This window comes from Zonotrichia albicollis, chromosome 10 (assembly GCF_047830755.1).
Source record: "Zonotrichia albicollis isolate bZonAlb1 chromosome 10, bZonAlb1.hap1, whole genome shotgun sequence".
NCBI lineage: Eukaryota > Metazoa > Chordata > Aves > Passeriformes > Passerellidae > Zonotrichia > Zonotrichia albicollis.
In genome coordinates this window covers 25,716,754-25,733,053 of record NC_133828.1, presented here as the reverse complement: position 1 = coordinate 25,733,053, position 16,300 = coordinate 25,716,754, and the positions used below count along the sequence as shown (strand labels likewise).

The 16,300-nt window shown below is 37.2% G+C and overlaps 1 protein-coding gene across 7 annotated transcripts in view; it reads right to left on the bottom strand.

The window, feature by feature from the left end:
• The window catches only part of CIRSR (corepressor of RBPJ and splicing regulator), a 57,690-nt gene that overhangs the window by 6,416 nt on the left and 34,974 nt on the right, over positions 1-16,300 (bottom strand). The window contains exons 11-16 of one of the 7 annotated variants that reach the window (XM_074548468.1): positions 14,933-15,008; positions 14,435-14,567; positions 13,812-13,894; positions 13,025-13,100; positions 9,539-9,605; positions 5,181-9,220 (exon numbers count right to left, since the gene is read on the bottom strand). The gene's annotated coding sequence lies outside the window, so the exon portion shown is untranslated. Of the gene's footprint in view, positions 1-5,180; positions 9,221-9,538; positions 9,606-13,024; positions 13,101-13,811; positions 13,899-14,434; positions 15,009-16,300 lie in introns of all 7 variants that reach the window. The other 6 variants (XM_074548471.1, XM_074548467.1, XM_074548466.1 and 3 more) reach the window with 6 other exon arrangements.

The following is a 16,300-nucleotide window of genomic DNA, read 5'->3' as shown; positions in this document are numbered from 1 at the left end:
GTTACAGTCACATCCATATCAGAAGAGATCACTGTCCTGCCCTGCTAGCTGCTGCTCTGGAGGATGCACACAGCAGGACATGTGAGCATGCCACAAGTGCTTGCTGAGCAGCCAAAACTTGAGAACACCTCTGCAGAGGAGTTCTGGAAAGACAATAAAACCCTATTACCAAACACTAAGAAATTACTTATCATGTGGTAAAGCTTACTATCACCATGTTAAGAAATAACACATGATGATAGAAATTCCATTGCCTCATGATTGTAATATTTTCGTGGGTGCAACCAAATCTTGACTTAACAGCATGACTGCTTGGACACAGATTTCACTAGGAATTCCAGAATCCAAATAAATTCTGGAAAGGGATTTTCTGCCACAGTTTAGCTACTGGCTGCCACTACGTAATTTCTGCCCCAATGAAGAAACACAGGAATATGGCCTACCACAAATAACTGTTTTTCTGCCAAACCTAATCTACATTATTTTTGCACTTATTCCAGTATTTTTTATGCTGGAATTATGTACTTTGTAAGGCAAAGTACAATACTTTGTAAGGCACATATATATGTATATATTTATATCCCAGTCTCCCTTTTAAACCAAGACTTTGCCTTACAAAGTATTTTTATTCCTCTCAAAAGCTTTATTTAGACCATCACATCTTCACTACAATGTAAAAGAAAGGTTTGTGCATTAGCAGCAAGCGCATTGAGAACCCTAAAGTGGAGAAGAACTACTGCTGATCAGCTGTGGGAAGGCACAGAAATAACATCAGTGACTTGCTATAAGAAGAAAGACATGGCCACTCTTGTGACAGATGAAAAAACCTTTAATAGTTTAATTTTTTACGTGAGTGAAACAGACTGAATCTCTCTTTATGACACTGAAATTTTGCCTGTCACAATGAACATTCATAGGGAAGAGCAATCTTTATCAGAAAGGTACTCATGTGCCCTGCTCTTGCACTAAGGATTCTACAACATTTGATATGCCAGTCACAATTTACAGGGCTTCTGACATCATCCAAGAAACTACACGTTTGTGTTGGTCTTTCTTAAAAATCAGGTTTTTGAAGTGTGCCCCTTTGCTTCTAACCATAGGCTATCTGATGAGAAGTGAATACAGTTGTCAGCTGGTGGCACAAAACTTTTTAGTGTCAAGAGTATGAGAATCTCTACAAGATCCATGGCCTGTACTCATGGCTGTCTAATATGAGTGGGCAGCTTAAGTAACTTAGGAAAGTTTATTTCCTGACTGCACAGAGCTTTTACTGTCAAGTTACATATTATGGTTATTTGTTTTCAAGATGGGCGATATTTTCTTGTGCATTACATAAACCTGAAGTGGAACATATTATTAAGGATTTGAGGTATCTAGCTCTTTCAGACTGCTTTAAAAAAAGAGTCAAAGACTGCTACTTGAAGTTATACAAGATCCCTTCAGGATATTTGTAGAACATTGGACATGAGAAAATACTCTTCTCTGCTTATTTTCCTAAATATCTCTTCTATGAACCATCCTTTTATAATAAATACGCGTGATGATAAATCTTTAAAAAGCACTACAGAAATATTAATTATGTTGTGATTGTTTATAGTTTTTCCCATAATAACATCTTGTGTGTATTCTGTTTATTTTTGGGAAGGTTTTATGATCTAATCTCCAACCTATTTAAAAGAAAATGCTTTGTGTGCCATTTTGTACTCATGGTCATTTGGAGTTCTATTTCAGTTTCATTAATATTGATGGAACTTGTCTCTGCACTCATTCTCAGCAGATTCTTTGAAATTAATCTTCAGCATTTACTATGATTTGTTTCTGTTTTCTGCTTCATCCCTGAATCCAGCTCTTCTCTAGTTAATTTTGTTTTCTTTATTTTTATCCACTTGCTATGACGGTTCTACTACTTGTGCCACTTCGTGTGTCAGTCCTTTATGGGATCCCTGTTTCGTCTCTGCCTTTCACTGTGATTTTCCATCATTATGGGCCTCTTGAATAAAAATGTAGCCCTTGTTTCTGACAAAGTCCATGTTCCTTTTCTTTCTGTGTGATTTTCCATCATTATGGTTCTTAAATTTCTTGAATAATGATATATACTATGAACAAATGCATGAAGTAGTAATGGCTTCATCAGTGTTTTCTAAAATATATCTGCAGCTTTTAGAGCATACAGTGCTACAGCAGAGTCTGTGTCATGTTTGTAAAAGCATGATTTTTAAAGTGTATTTTGTAGGCTATTGATGACTATGCCGCTCTGCATTAAAAATCCGCCTTCTTTCAAGTATTATTTACTCCTCAGGATAATGGTTCCAAAAAGATAGTTGGGGAATAAGTATTTGCATTGAACATCTTTGTTTAAAATGGTAAAAACACACCATAACAAAAATGTTTTTACCAAACATAAATGTTACCTTGGTAACATTTATAGCAATACCACTATGTTACAGGACTAACAGAATTCTTGTTAGGTGTTTTACATGAAGGATGTATGAACAGATGTCAGAGTTCTTATTAAAACAAGTCAACATTTTAATTTGAATCAGCATATCATATTAAACAAATAATCAGAATAAGTGTTTTAAAATTATATCTGCAAAAATGTAATAAAAGTTGTACTTCAGTACTAATTAGTTACATTAGGGTTATGTCAAATCCATGATGAAAACCAAAAGTGTAAAGACATTTAAAGTTAAACATCAGTTCACCAATCTGAACTACGGAAATCTTTAATATGCCATAATGTAAATCAGGGTAAAAATAGGAACCGAAATATTATAAAATATTTCCTATCTTGTTTGACAGTAGTGGCACAGTAATCTAGCCCACAAAGTGCTTTAGTGGTTTAAAAGGGGGGAAAATGTTAATTACAAAACACTTACTAAGTATGTCAGTGATTTCAGCATTACTTTCTTTTTTTTAGCATAGTCTGTAAAATTATATCCATTAGTATTTCATTCTGGATAACAGATGGAAAGCTTGAAGGTCTTAAAGATCTGGAGAGGCTTGCCAAGGTAGACCATAATTTCCAAAAACATTTATAATGGTATTTACAATTGGCTACAATCGCTCACACCAAAATAAATGGGTCTTGTGATATTAATTAGAGAAAACCTGGTTCTGCATGTCCTGTTTCCTTTCATTTGAAATACAAGTTTCAAAATTCCTTGAAATTCTCTAAGGAAGCCAAGTGTGAAATGTCCCTGGTGACAGCTCCAGCTAACTGCCCAGGGGCTGGGAACGCTGTCCCCTTCTCACCAGGGCAGCTGGTGGCCTGGAGCAGGTGAGCCACCCACACAACTCCAACCAGGCACAAAGGGTGACAGCAAGACCAGTGGGAACAGCTTCCCCAGATCAGGCAAAAATTACTCACTGCCAGAAACATCAGTAGTGACAAAACAAGTGAGTGGTCAAGCTGGGTAGCCAAGTGACAACAGACTGGAGATTAGATGACATAATCTTCATAGAACTAGGAGTTGGCACACCTACAACCTCACACCTGAGTGCAAACATACCTCTCAACAGACAACAAGTCCCCAGTGAGACTCTCTCCCACAGGTCCATCCACAGCACCTGATCCCAGGTGACAGTCCTGCCCCAACAAGGCAACCAGATCCTCAACAGGTGGACAAAGGCTGTCATGACATAAGTGACCCTTATGCTTCACTCAGGGTCCTGACTCAAGCAGCTTTCAATAACTGACACTCCTTACCTTGGTGCCTTGATACAGCTGAGAATCCTTTTATGTCCCTCTAAGTTTATCTTCCAAAGAATCAATGACTGTTTAATAATGTTTGTATTAATGATTTCTCCTTACTCCCTTCCCTTACAATATAAGCATAGAGCCTCAGTGACAGCTATTTAGCTGCACTGCTGGTTCAGTGAAAAGCCTTGGGAAGATCACTAATTTATGATATGTATCTGCCAAATGATGATCCCACTTCAATTTTCTTCCCTCATAGTGCTTTGTAGATTGGAATGCGTAGGTAGGTGGCCAAGTTTGAATAGCTGTGTTATGTTAGTTCAGTAACAATGAAGTGTCATTATTTTTGGAGAATGTTAGTAACTGGTGTATGGCCTGACAGATGCATCTGAAACATTTGCAGATCTGGGAAAGGAATCTACAGTCACTCACAGAGCGGTCTCCAGCCATTCTAATGAGAAGATGACATTGTTTTGCAGCACAAAGTGGGAGAAGACTTAATAGAATCAGTCACAGTTTTAGTGGTGCTTCTGCTTCAATAACCAATTTATGTCAATTTATACCAAATTTTCTTAAGTAGATGGTTGAGAAAAATATTACTATTTTTTATCTTCCAGGTAAAAGATAATTCTCTTTTCATTTTATCTGGGATAAGTTTTGAAGTCATTTCTCAAAAGCAATTTTCAGTCCATCATTAAATAATAACTTGAATGATTGTTTCTCTTTTCTTAATTCTAACACTGGAAGCATACTTGCCCTTTCTGAATCTGCAAGTTCCAGTCCTCATCATTCTTTGTTTCACAGTATACTAGCACAAATAGTATATGACTACTGTCCCAATCAGCCTTAACTCCCTCCTATTACAGAAAACAAAAGTTACAACATTTTTCAGTGTATCCAAGTTGTTTTCCCTAATTCAGCAGACTCAAGACAACGTTCTTAATTTTACTATGGAAAGAGACAAACCATGTCTTGTTTTCAAAGCAAAAGAATAATTAAAATACACAAAAAATAAAAATATTCACACTGCAAAAAATAAGCTAAAAAGGAAAAAAAATATACTCGGGAACAAAAATAGGGGCTCACACATTCATTGCATGTTTCACAGAATAAAACTCCAGATGATTTCACAGATGAATGTGAGATAAAGGTAACCACTATCATTGCAGCTATCTGTGACAGTTCTCACCTTAGTTAATGTTTTCTGCATGATACCAGCAGAAACATGGGCTAATTTGAAAGGCATTCAACAATCAAGGAAGATTCTGAGTGACTGAAAGTCCACTCAACACAGACCCCAACACACCAACTCAGATTTCCTCATGGGAAAAGAGTAATCATACTTTGCCTGTATCTTCTGCATATTCTTGAATTATTCATGTGTGGCAACACAGGAAACATCCTATAAGTTCACTTGCAGTCTCATGGGTCAGGTATTTGAGGGAATTAGCAATAGCAGCAGTAACACTTGAGAACTCACCTATGTGCAGGGCAGGGTAAGAACTCCTATTGATTCAGGTGATTTCAAGTCTCTCCTGTTATTTCTTCTGTAATTTCTGTGGGGTTTTTGTTCAGTACTTGGTGCCTTGCTGGATTTCAATGAGACTAAAATAGCATTTGCCTCAGGAGTCTTTCAAGCTTAAGATTCCCACTTCTCTGGAGAGGCGTACTGTGAAGCACAAAATGCCTAAGAACAGCATCAGTCTAGAAAGAGATGTCAGCCACCAGTGTGAGTATTCACCTCACTGCTGTGATTACACAGGGGGTAAATGACCTCCACAGAACTGAAGCTATGTCTGCTATCAGATTAACAGCTGTAGTAGCCACAAAACTACCTTTAATAGCCAGATTTATTAAAAAGAACATACTCTTTGTAACATACACAAATCCCAGCCAACCTCGCCAGTGTGTACCTGAAAGTATGACCAGCAGAGTAATCATGGTGCACTATCCACTTCCCAAAGCCAGGGAGAAGTAGGTGATTAAAAACATGATTGGTCTCTTATCTAGCCTTATTACACTCAGCACCTGCTTGAATGCCTTCTGCCCAGCTGAGGAACATCAAGCTGCCTTAGAAACACCCAAGCAAGGGCTTTCAGGAAACAGACAAAGCTCAAGAGATCTTTGGCCTAGAAAAGAAAATATAGGAAGCTTCTCTAGTGTTTCAGGGAACTACAAAATTACTGAAAACCATTAATTGCTCAAGTGATGTTCTGTGGATGAATCTAGTTTTTCAGAAAACTTTCAGAGATTCTTTTGGAAATAATCAGCAGTCTGGGAACCACAAACAGTGCCTGGGAGATGCTGTGTCCAAGAGTATAACATGAACAAATGTAATCGTTATATTTACCAAATAAATATTTTCTGGTTGGACTTTTTTCTGCTTCATAGGTCAGTTTCATATCAATACTATCTAGTACACAACATGCTATTACATGCAATGCACTCAGTTTACAAATTAATTTCAAAAGTAGTTTTACTTCTTTTACTTTCTCTGTTTAAAATTGAATAAATATATATGCAGTCCATGTTCAACTATCACAGAACGCAAAAATCCCCCAGAGTTGTGACTTCAACTTAAAAATAATAAACACATGTACCATTTTGAAGAAGGGAAAAAAGGTAAACCAACTACTTAATTTTAGATTTTTAGATTTTTGATATCTCTAAGGAGAGCTGATAACTCCATTTTTAAAATTTCTGCCTTCAATGAATTTCCAAATATGCCTGGCTGCAGCTACAAGTGGGATACAGAAGCTGCAGGCTACTAAAGCCACTCCCATAACATTTAAGCGAGGGTGTACATCAAACCAGGAGATTTATAGTAATCCCCTGCTATTAGACACACTTTTCTTGAAAGTGTGAGTTCCCCTATTAGCTACTCAGCAGGGGACTCCATTTACCCTGCAAGTGGTCTGAGGCATGCAAAATGTTTAAATTTTGAGAGAATCACAAACAGCACTATCTCCAGAGTACAACACATGACCTATTTTTTTTAATTGCTCACCAAACAAGACACATCCAAAGTGACATGGATACAAATGGCTTAACTTGAACTTGCCTAGAGCCAGCTCTGTAACTCATACACCCTGAGGATTTGGTTGTGAAGCCTCATCAACAGTCCATCAGGTGAAAAACTGATGCCTCAGTATCTCAGAGACCAGTCTTTCTGGAAAGATGAAATTGGAACAGCAAGGCTGCCTCACACTTTGATTAGCCTTCCCATCCATGACAAAGAGCTCACTACTGAAAAGCATGCTGCCAGCAACTTCAGTAGTGCAGTTCTAAATTTCCGTAATTCCCAAAGACTGCATGAGTTAAGCACTTGGAAAATACTTGATATTTTAATGTTTTTAGGGTTTTCCTCCTTTTTCAGTATGAACCTTTCAGCATTATTGACTGAAGAAATACCAGCCTACTTAGTTTTGAAATTTGAAACTGCAATAGACTGTGAGCTGGGTAGGTATTTGCATCAACAGGTTGGAAAGTCACCCACAGAAACTGTTTAGGAAAAAACGCCCTAACTAAAATTTATTTGTGCTTAAGAATTTTGAAAGAGTATCTTCTGTTTAGCTGAGATTAAAGATGGTAATCTACAGTCTCAAAATCCTAACTCACAAAGATTTGTCATATTCCTGCTTATTAAAATGTTCTTTAAAAATATTATGAAATTATATCTATGGTGGGGTGAATGAACACTAAAAAAGAAGTTCTGTGATCATTCTGAAGTTGGATTCCAGTCATTAGATAATAATTTGGCTATGAGACTCTTATTCATTATTTACATTTTCGTTTTGTAAAATTTAGCTTCAACTCTTCTGAAAGAGATTAAATGAAGACTATTTTTAATGTTGATTCCAAAAATTGCAAAATAATCCTTGAGATTTAGTAATACCAATCCACAATTAAACAATTTGCAAATGAGGGCTAGACATAATTAGTAGGGCTTGCTGAATGAGCTCTTTTATTCACAGTTTTAAGATTCATGCTTACATTGATCTGAAGACAGAAGAACTTCAGTTTTATTGTCCATTTTCCATAGTGCACTGCTGAAAGTATATTCATATTGCAATGACTTTCCATCACTAATAGAGAACTGCATTTGGAAGTATTTTCCTCAAACTGATGGATCAAATGCAAAACTGCTCAGAAATACAGGTTATGAATCTTTTCCACTGTACATCTCTATGGCTACCCATTACTTCCAACCATTAAAAAAAACAAAGAAATGTTTGCATTGGTAAGAATTACAGGTACACTTCCTCTTCCAAGAGTGTTATGTCTGGACAGTTGCAGCATTGCAATGGCATGGTAAACGGCAGCTGGCATATTCTAATGTTAATGTATTCACACTGAATAGTTAACTACTTTGCATTTTGCTCCTCTAATTTTTTTTTTTTTTTGATCAACGCTGTTGACTTTCTTTAAATCCCTTTTGGCTTACCCCAAAACAGAAATTAAAGTTACAAATTTTTTCTGGTTTAGAATTTAAAAGGTATACATGCAAATGGGGTATAGATGTATGATGCCTGAGTTGGGTAGGTCTTTACTCCTTTTCACTTAGTAAAATAAATACTTGTATGCAAACATCAGATCCCACCCTAGAGCTAATATATACAACTAATATGTAATTACTTGGGATTAGATGCAATCCTAATCTAGTGGTAATGAGGGTATAAATGAGGTGGGATTTTTAAATTAACCCCTCAGTGTAGGCCAGTACAGCATCTCTTAACATTAGTTCAAATTCTGTCATTGGAAAGACTCCAAGTACAGCAGCATTTTGCTTCCTTAGACAGAGCAAAACTTCTTTTGGCAGAGTACTCTTTTATGAGAAAAGTTTCAACATTGTGAAGAATACAAAACTCTACAGGAAATTAACTACAGTGAAAGGTTCTGAGGCCTAGGACTGATTTCAGTGTGAGCATTGCTCCTCAGGACTGTTATACTCAACTAGATTTCCTGACTTATATTATTCACATATTACTATTTTTAGAAATTAGGCTAATATTCCCAAACTGTTCTCTGCTGAGAAGTCAATGTTAACCAAATCCAGGACTCTGCAGAGTCATACAGTACGTACATTTAAAAAACAAAGCAACAGTAACCCAAACTCCCTATTCTGCTGAAGGATCATACTCTTCAACCATGAATTTAGAGGAATAGTTCTGGCACAAGTAGAGACAGCAGTATAATATATTCCTAAACAATAATTTAATTGGCTTTATACAACTATTTTCTCCTGCTCAGATATTGGTATGCACCCATTCCCATTCTCCTAACCATGTGGAACACATACTCTTCTGCCACATGTTAGATTTCAGACTTTATATTTTTAAATGCCATGACACTGTATGTTACTAATCAAAATCTCAATATTTTGGAGCTGTTTGTTAAACAATTTTCTAGCATCAAAACCTTACAAAATCACAATCTGAGGCACTCAGTTGCCTTGAAGATCTCTTCAGAGAACACTTCAAAGAGGAAGTTTTTGTAGAGGTCACTTAACTATATTCAACCCTATAAATACAAAGAAAGATTTTTTGTTTTAAAGATTGGAGAAAAAATGTTATGCAATTGTTTTAAATGGTTGGACTATTTAAAAAGTCATGTTAAAACAGTTACATTCCATGACGAGACTTGTCTTACAACTTTTGACATGCATAAGCTATAAAGCATGCCTATTATTAATTTCAGGAATAGTTTTAGGTACCTACGCTGAATTAAACTGTCACAGTTGATGTAATTATTAAACAAGATTATAGACCATGCTCAGAAGTTCAAACAATGCCCATTTCAAAAGTCCTTTCAGTAGTTATGAGGCCAAGAGCAACCTACCATGGCTGGTCACACTCCTGGAGCAGGATATGAAAGCTCTTCCTGTTTAAAGCTTCTCTTCTCAATTCTAGTTACAGCAGAGTGGGGTGAATGCAAGAGATTTTTGTTGTTAATAAATTTACTGCATCTCATTAACACTTGTTACATGCATTTACAATCAATATGGAGTATAAAAGAGGAGCATGCAGTACTCTTGATTTCAAAACTTCAGATTTGTTACCTGTATGAAATGATCTCAGGCTGAGTAACCTCACTTCAGCAAAGCAAATCTAATGGACAGTGTGTGGATGAACATTCTTAACATTATCAGTCAAATTGCAGGCATCTGCAGTACCACTTCCACCTTCTCATGTCAAATCACATGTGATGAAAATGTGTCAGTTAAAGCTGACACAGCTGTGTTGCTAAACCAGAAACTCCAGCAAAAGGACTTGTTGCATTCTTAAAACTGGAACCAGCATTCTTAAAAGTGGAAATACATACAAGTGTGTATGTTTTTAAATACACTGAAATATGGGGGAGAAATAATTTACTTACAGAAATATTTTCAGCTACATATTGGAAAAAAAAATCTGAACTTCACCCCATCTATTCAGAATTTTAATCAGAGCAACAGGATTTGTGATGCTCTTTTCAACGCTGCTGTCTTCAGGTTCACCCAAATGTTTTATACCTTCACAAATGAGCAGAAGATTTGATGTTGTGGCAGTAGTCTCATTGCAGCCTTATGACCAGATAACCACTTTGTTTTGCAGTCATCTACACTTGCATAAATGTGGAATGTCCTCTCTTAAACTACTCTTGTGAATATAGATTTAAATAAAAGAGTGTGGAAATTAAAGTACACTGTTAAGCAACACTATTTTAAGATTTTTCAATATTATTTTTGGCTAGTAGAAAGAAAATATGGGCACACACATATGCACACATCTGGATGCACACAGTTACACACCTTCTCTAGAAAAGTAGCATGCCCTATGGGCTGGCTAGCTGCCACTCATTCTGATCCAGGTAATTAACACAGAAATAACATACAGCAATATTTTCTTCTGCCCTGAGAAGTTTTATATAGCATTCAAATATTTCGTGGAACCTTCTCTAATTCTGCAGTAAATGCTTAAAAAAATTCAAACAACTTACACTAAAATATGGTCCTAGGTGATTATAAAATGAAAAGTCTGATTATAAAATAAGCCTTGCAAAAATAAATAGTTGTGTCTCTGTTTCCAGAAACAAGATGGTATTAGCAGACGAATTATTAAATATAAGAATCTGGACATGTTATCCACATTCAAGTGTGTGTAGGGGCTGGAAAAGCAATTATTTCTTAGTCATGCAAATTACCTGAATCCAAAATAAAATTGCCAGTGTTGCTGGGGCAGCATCAATGTTTAAAGTGGATTCCTTTTCTTTCACTTTTTCCAATTCTGATTGAAATAAATTGTCTGATAGAGACAAACCACTTTCATCTACAGCATTTACATTAAGAATTTAGTAAAATATGTGCTACAGAATTGGAGAGAAATACTGGCCTCCTAAAGGATTTTTACCTCCTTTCTCCCTCCTTTCCCTTCTCATGTTTTTTTGGTTTTGTTATAGGCATGGCTCCAAGGTCTGTCTCTTGGTGCTTGGTACACTATTGCTGTGTTAAAGGAGAATCTTTTACAGTTCTGTCTGAGATAGTTTCTCAGGGTGGGTCACATTCTGCTGACAGGTATCATGCTCCTTGTCTCTCTGCAAATGATCAGTTTGGAGTCTCATCCTAACTGATATTTGCTCTTTGGGAATGGATGAAAAACCACAACGTGTTCTATAAAGCTCAAATTGGCCTTATCAAACAAAACATCTGCTAGATGTGTGAGTGACTTGTGACAGCAGGAGACATCAGCACTGGCCTCCCCAACAGAAGACAGTGCTATAAATGGAAGCTATTATGGAAGAATTCTGGCAAGATTTTTTTTTTACAAACAGCTAAAAAATTTAAAGAAAAAATATGTTGTTATGGTAACAGCTATTTGAAAAATACTGTAACAATAGGCAATTTAATATCAAACTACCAAGCTGTTGGTTTGACTATTTGGTTTTCTTTTTAAGCAGTTTATTTACAGAGATCCCCTCCCTCTCCCTTATGCAGTTGCAAGTGTGTGTGCAGACACACACTTGCAAGTAAGGTAAGGCACCATCTGCAAATAATTGTGTTTGTAAAATTTTGGTCTTGAAGCTGCAAAATTGCAGATACTGTGGGTTTTGCACACCCTTAGAACATCTGGTGTTATATGGGCTCAGTCCATCCCTCACATGGCAATAAACCACATTTTGTAGCATCTCTAGCATGTACTTTGACACAAAGAGGTGTTCCTGTGCTCCTGATGCTTCATGGAATGTGGCTAGTCAATGTGTGGGTACCACAGCTACTCCCAGGAAAAACACAGTGTTGCATGTCTGTGTTCTGGATATCAGCACTCCCCCCACTGCTGGGAAAAGAGGGTTTCAGAACAGTCTGTAGCATTACACAACTTATCTTTCCAAAGCATGCAATTTTATTTTACACTTCACGCCTTTTCAGAAAATTTAGACATTTCCTCTGAACAAGCACAAGTTTCTATGTGCACTAACTTCAACATCTTTGACTTAGGAGCATGTAATTCTCACTCAGATAGTCTCTTTTGAAGTTAGTGCATAACAGCCTGGGTACTGGCTGAAAGGTCTGGCTACTTATTTCACATCCTGATGTATGTGCAGTGATAATAGGAAAGAGCTGGAGGACACTGCCTGCTCTGGCTCTGAGAGCTGTGCTTTCAGCCAGGACGTTTTCCAAAAACCAGACACACAGGACACATTGATACATTTTTCTACATGTCTCTTGGAGCTTTGCTGAATGTCCTCCAAAATACATCATGGAGGATCAAGTCACACTGTCTTAAGTACTGCATGGGAATTGTGACCATCCTATTTCTTAAATGTGGAGATGAGATTTTAGAAATGCGAAACTTGCATTTTGTTTCCCTGCTTTCAATCCCTCTGAGGTGTATAATGGTTTGCCCCTATAGAGAATCACATTTCAATTAGAATAACTAGCATGTTACTCTAATGTGATGATAGAGATTTTGGCTTCTATTTATTTTGCTTTAACTGGGAATTTTGCAGTCAAGTTGTTTTCTAAACAGATAAACATTTTTATTGTCAATATAAAAATTTAGTTATGTTCATGTGCAGTAAAAGCACATGAGAAATATTAGATACAAAAATCCACTACAGCTTATTTTGCATCATTTTGCAAAAGAGAAAGTGAGTTATTTGTTCTCAGTGACAATCCAAATTCAGCAACAATGTGCTCCACAGGTCTATGGACACTCATCTGCATATATGGGAATGCATTTGGAAACTGAGTGCAAGTAGTGGTAGTTTTTAACCTCCCCCTCAAAATCCCCTGAGCATTTCAGACATTCCACTCAAAATGATTTTTTTAATGTGGGACCTACTTACCACATTTGTTTTACATTACAAAATGCTGTATAGGTTGTTTACATATGGAAAAGTCAGTGGGGAGAGATTTCTGTAACTGTTCAGAAAGAAAGATTGCAACGTTAATGTAAGAAGGACAATTATGGACAGACACAGGTAATAGCTGTTTAGAAAATGTTAGGAGCATTATTGTGGATAATAGACATTCTTTTCTTAGCATTGCCCTCGCCCAAGTTTAATTTTCCATTGGTCGTGTCCACCTAGATTGCTTAAGACAGCTGTAGTCTTCTCATTTACATGAAGGTAACAAAAAGTTGACTGCTGAGTTGTCCCAGGTGGTGTTCATCTGTACAAAGGTCTGAAACTATGAGGGAATACCTAAAATGTCAGATACATCCAACATACAGTGCTGCAGCAAATTATCACCTCTACCAGGTCACAAAGGTCAAAATAATTTCCATCTCTATTTTCTAAAAGCCATTTTCATTTAATCTGTCCTTTACAAATGGTAAATTTAATGAGAACTTCAGGAATAATTCAAACTAAAATTAAGAAAAAATACCTTGATATATACATGTTCAATTCAAATATATTTTAGTAAGCAACAACGTGGCCACTATTAAAATAGTTCTCAAATACTATTGAAATAATAAGTATGCTCGCAAAGGAAACCTGCTTTCTTTTAAAATGACTGCATGCATTATTCCAGCTTCTTCTGATAATAGCACATTTAATACTGAGGCTAAGATGCAATCAATCTTTTTTGTTGGAAGAAGGTGTTATATTGTACCCGTATGCTTATACTCACCTAGGAGTTCAAATCCACTAAATTAATCCAGCCTGAGGTTCAGGAGGGCTGCTGCTGGCTTGGCCTCCACTGTGCTCTTCCTGCTGGCTTTGTGGAACAGTGGGGAGCAAATCAGGTGAGAGAGGGAGCAGAGGAAAGAGGAAAGGAAGAGCTCTGTCTCTAAACAGACACTGAATTAGACTGGAGTGAATAGCTGACGTCCTCTGTAATTATACACACATTGAACCCTTTATAGTTGACTTAAGTTACTTCAAACTGCATTGGTCTGGCCCTCCATACTGATTAAAAGCAGCATCTATTTACCTTAACAATAAATGTGGAGATTAGTAAAAATTCATTTGATCACAATAAGAAGACAGATAATTAAAGGGCAATGCAAGCCAGATTGGAATGTAAGGGCCTGAAACAGCATATTAGGAAGCATAGGCTGCTTTTGTATATGTGTAGTTAAGTACTGCAGAAATCCCTTCAAGTAGACTGCTTTTGTAGCAATACTTAAAGTAGAGGAAGGCCAGAACATGTCCTGAGGAGATTGGCCCAGCAACTCTCCTGGGCAAAGTGACAAATACAAAGCTTTGGAAAAGGAAAAAGACATTAAAGCACAATGTGACTAAATGGACAACCTCTACAAAATCTTTGAAGGAGGCCTCCAGATCTTTTATTCTTCTTTGATGTCTCCTCCATGATAAAGAGAAAGTTTAAGGTAAGCAGGACACACTGCTGATTCTATGGGTAAAGCTCTTGATAGCGTAATGTCTACAAGAAATGGAACAAGTGGGTTTAGTGTATGACAGACTCACCAGAAATGCTCTTCTCACAACATAAACGCTCTTCTCAATGTGGGATGTCCTTTGGGGAAGGGGGAGGACTGCCCTCATTCCTATTGAAACTCTCATTTAGTTTTACATAGTGGGCATTGTGTTTTAGTAATCCCTTGCTAGCTAGAAAGAAAGCAGCTGATAACTAAATAAATGAGTAGTATCAATCCCATATGGACAACTGGAAAATCAGGAATGTCTGTATCCACATTTTGTAGCAAAAGGCTGGTATCTCTTGATAGAGCTCGACACTCATTCCTTGTTTCTTTTCTTTGTACCGATACTGAGGAGCTCTGTGCTTACCTCCTTGCAGAAAATTATGGGATAAAACAGTGACTTTTGACAAGCATAGCAGCAATTTCCAGAGATCAGATTGTTGCTGAAACACAAATAATAATTGGAATCTTAAGTTAATAACATTCTCTCTCGTATGATATTCCAAAATAAATTTCCAGCTGAACCAAGACTTACAGATGTTTTGGCTTTTTTTCTAACAAACACTGTCACCAGTTACACTGGTCCCATTAAAGTCACATTTTAAAGAATGGTTTAGTTTGTTCACATGTGTGGGGTTCTGTTTCTCAGCGGTTTTAATTTGAAGCATGTCAGAACTGTTTAACACCAAGCCAAAGATTCATTCCGTCACTTGGTATGTATAGATAAGACTGATTTTGGAGTGCTAAGTATCAAGGTAAATAAGGTTAGCAAAAAGGTAAGAAAAATGCAAGAAACAGGGGCTATCATTCAATGAATGGTAAATCATGGTCCTGTTCCTTCTGAACTGAATCTCTGTTTACCTAATAAATTGCTAGCAAGTGCAAAGTCACCAGTCTCTCCCTACTCTTCATTTTGGGGCTGGCAGGAGCTAGGAGGAATTTTCCAGGTGTGAGAGGTTCCGTGGGCCTTGCGAAAGGAGGCAAATAAAGACAGACCCAAGTCCTACAGGGTAGCAGCTCTGGCTTTCATAGTAACTGATATTTTGTAGTTTTTTAGTTGTAGAATAGTTAGAATAACCACGCATGGTGGTGAAGGCTGCCCCTACCCTTGTCCCTCCATCAGCTGGCACATCCCAGCCTGCTTTCCACTCCTTAGCTGTCTTGGAGCTTCCAGGGATCGCGGTTCTGCGTCCAGACTGTCATTAAAAGGCTACAATCATCTAACCAAACACTTCGCTGAACACTTGTGTAAGCCCCTGCTTTCCTCCTTGTGTTGCATCTGCACAGCAGATTAGTGTCCTCTTTAGGAAGCAGTCAGGGATCTCTTTGTTTCCTTCTTTCAGGTACAAGGTGAATTAATCCATTTGGAAACCAGCAAATCTACCCCTCCCTTTCCCCCCCCACAAACTCAAATTCTTGCAGCCTACATCTCTTGACAATAAAGGGATAAAGCTCAGATGCCCTACATGACGAAGAACCGAGCCTGTTTCTTTGCATTTAAGTTTAACTAAATAAATTGCTTTTGTTGTTTAAAGCTGTGATGAATGGAGACAGAGGGCCAGGTTGGTCGCTGGAACAGTACAATGGATGTAAGAAGGTTTTTTTCTTTGCCATATAAATCATTCACATTGTTTAAGGTACATTGATCAATCTAATGGCTTGTAATAGGCTCCTAATTGCCACTAGGAAAGTATTGCAAGCTTGCATCTGAACGTGAAATGGTTCATGATCTGAG